The sequence below is a fragment of the Macadamia integrifolia genome, chromosome 3 (genome assembly GCF_013358625.1).
Source record: "Macadamia integrifolia cultivar HAES 741 chromosome 3, SCU_Mint_v3, whole genome shotgun sequence".
Classification (NCBI taxonomy): Eukaryota; Viridiplantae; Streptophyta; class Magnoliopsida; order Proteales; family Proteaceae; genus Macadamia; species Macadamia integrifolia.
Window position 1 is genome coordinate 28,144,292 of NC_056559.1, and position 2,292 is coordinate 28,146,583.

General features: G+C 44.0%; 1 pseudogene; it reads left to right on the forward strand.

The window, feature by feature from the left end:
* The first annotated feature begins 682 nt into the window (after positions 1 to 682).
* Positions 683 to 2,292, forward strand: part of LOC122074315 — a 10,899-nt pseudogene continuing 9,289 nt past the window's right edge.

Sequence of the window (2,292 nt, forward strand, 5' to 3'; positions counted from 1 at the left end):
TATTCTGGCAGAAGATGTGTTGTGCAAGGGTCTAAATGGTCTATTAAAGGAGGGAAAACTTAAGGCACTCCCTGGTCCTAAATGTGCCACTGTTCCCAGTCATCTGCTCTTTGTAGATGATATTTTTATCTTCATGAACGCTGCAGCGAAACATGTTCGATGCCTGAGAGAGTTCCTGCTCTAATACCGAGAATTTTTTGGCAAAAAATCCAGCTTAGATAAGAGCAAGATTTTTTTTGGTAAAGCCGCCCCTCACAGGAAGAGGTATATATCTGATCTGCTGGGTATCCCAACTTGCTCTCTACCTACGAGGTATATTGGGGTTGAGATCTTCAAAGGCGCTATCAAGAAGGATAGACTGCTTCCTCTAATGGATAAAATTAAATCTCGATTATAGGGATGGTGAGGCAAACTTCTTTGAATGGAAGGTCGTGCAGAGCTCATTCGGTCTGTGATTTCAGGTATGCCTATTCATGACTTCTCCGTTTATTGGTGCCCTGAATCAGTGATTAAAACGGTGGAGCGCTGGATTAGGAATTTCCTATGGTCAGGGGATATTTACATAATGAAGAAAATCGATATGAAATGAAAAGATGTGTGCTAGCCTAAGGAGGAAGGGGGTTTGGGTATCAGGCGATTGAGGGATGTGAACTATGCGGGGCTCAGCAAACTAGTGTGGCAAATGAAGCATGAAGGTACTGCTTTTAGTACCTTCTTGCGGGCTAGGTTTGTGAATGAAGGTGGAGGCCTTAAGAAGGGTTATAAATCATCCTCGGTGTTTAAAGGAATTGCGAAGATGTGGAATTTTGCATCTCTATCTAAGCGTTGGATGGTGGGTACTGGTGGGGACATATTATTTTGGCAGGATCGATGGATAGGCCCCCTTTCTATTGCTGAGCTCTCCCCCCTTCCTTTCTCTCATTTTTCTCAAAGCACTTGCAGAGTGGCAGACTTTATTGGAGATGGTAAATGGTGTCTTCCTCTTGTTCAGTCTGATTTTTTACATGATATATTCAATGCAATAGGGAATATATCCTTTCCGTGGGGTCAGAAAGACCGATGCTGCTAGTCTCGATCCTCCTTAGGATCCTTCTCCACTAAATCGGCCTGGGAAGCACTGAGAAAGTTTCTCCTAAAGTGGGCTGGGCAAAAGTGGTGTGGGGCTCAGATTTGATCCCCCACCAATCGGTGTTCGGATGGAGACTCATGCATGGGAAGCTTCCTTGTGATGACAAGGTAAAAAGAAAAGGAGTGCCGCTCCCTTCCAGGTGCGATGTGTGCAATAAGGCTGAGGAGTTTATAAATCATTTGTTCTTGGAATGTGGAGCTGTCTACATTTGGAGGGCATTTTCTGAAGCCTTTGGATTTCATTGGCCCTATCAGTGGGAAGATTTTTCAGCGCATGTTTCATGGTGGATTCAAAAATCCAACGCCATTGGACTGTCTCAAATGTGGATGGCAGGTTTGATTCTAGTTCCATACTTTATTTGGATGGAAAGGAACTCGAGGAGATTTAGGGGGATTCATCGATCTTATGGTCAAGTCTTTCATACAATAATGGAGGAGGTTAGAAGACGTGGCCTAGGTAAGCGTGATAGAATTAAATCTCGCCTAGATTCTAAGAGATGCTTGAAGTTGAATATTGCGATACCAAGAAGGAAAATTAAAGGGGTGCGGGAAATCTTCTAGCTGCCTTCGATGGATGGTTGGTGGAAGCTAAATTGTGACGGCTAGTCCTTGGGTAATCCAGGGAATGCAGGAGCAGGTGGCCTTATAAGGGACAGCAAGTGCCAGATTGTATTGATTTACAGCTCCTTTTTAGGAATTGCTTCGAATTTCCAAGCTGAATTTCAGGCTTTGATTGAAGGAATTGAGAGAGCAAGAGAGATGAATTGTGCATCTCTGTGGATCGAATGTGATTCGGGTGCTGTGGTGCTCATGGTTCAAAGGGGTTTGGTCCCATGGTTTGTTTGGCAAATGTGGCCTTCCCTTATTTCTTATCTCAGGGGTATAAGATGGAAAATCACTCATTGCTATAGGGAGGCAAATCCTATAGCAGATTTTCCGGTGCAAACGGCAGCTAAGAAGGAAGCGTCTTCATCAGTTGTGGCGTGGCCTCCCGAGGTGCTTGAGTTTTTGGCTAAGGATGCGATGGGCAGATCGCACTTCAGATTTTATTAGTTTTCATTTTCTCCTTTTATGCCTAGTGCCTCTCTTCTGCTGATGGCAATGCCGTAGGTGGAGGTGGGTTCTAGGATTTGTGCTAGTTTGGTTTTTTTTTTTTTTTTTTTT